An 819-nucleotide genomic window follows, 5' to 3' on the forward strand; every position below is an offset into this window, starting at 1 on the left:
ATTGGGGGTGGCCCCTCCATCACCCCCCCCCCCATCAATCTCCATCGGGCAGTTACCTTGTCGCGGTAGTTTAGACCGTTGAGTGTGTTTTGTGACGTGGAATTGGGGACTCTCTAGCACATGTGCTTGTGCCCGAAAGAATTACTAAGTGCAAAAGATAATTATTTTCTGGTTTACTGCTCCCCTAAAATTGAAATGCGTTTATTTTTGTATAAATACTTATTATTTTAATGTCATTAGTAAAATACCTGCAACCTGTTGGGAAGCCCTCTTTCTCCATATTTTTACCCCAGTAATATTGGGTGTTATGTTACCTTACAAATTCACCACAAGAGCACAATTTTTTTTTTTTTCTTTTCATCAGTCGGGAAATATTTGGGTGCCATACGGGATTTGGGGACCTTAATTAACCAAAGTGAAACGCCAACAACTTTAGCGGCACTCCTGGGAATCCACAGCCATTGGCGCATGAAGCAATATCTTTCCTGGCTTTAGGGGGGAGAGGGGGGAGGGGGGTGTTTAGTAGACAAATAGAACTTTATTTAGACTAATCAGTAATCTCAAGTATGGAGGGGAGGGTGATTTATTTAAAATAATTCAGACTGTGATGGTTAAGGCGTCAGCAGGGAGGCTATAGGGTGAAAACAGAGGACATTTAGTGTCATTAAAAAAGGGGAAAGAAAAAAAGAGACTAAGGATAAGTAGTAAAATATGAAAATTATTATGTAGTATGTAAAGAGTTCAGGTGTTTTGAATGAAGTGTGTCGTTTCAGTTATAGATATACTTAAAAGATAAACATTATGTGGAAATAATGAATG

General features: G+C 39.1%; 1 protein-coding gene across 1 annotated transcript in view; it reads left to right on the forward strand.

Annotated features, from left to right (window-relative positions):
- LOC119594245 (A-kinase anchor protein 17A-like) overlaps positions 1-819 on the forward strand; it is a gene marked incomplete in the record, with an annotated part of 9,101 nt that overhangs the window by 1,452 nt on the left and 6,830 nt on the right.

This window comes from Penaeus monodon, chromosome 33, assembly GCF_015228065.2.
Source record: "Penaeus monodon isolate SGIC_2016 chromosome 33, NSTDA_Pmon_1, whole genome shotgun sequence".
NCBI lineage: Eukaryota > Metazoa > Arthropoda > Malacostraca > Decapoda > Penaeidae > Penaeus > Penaeus monodon.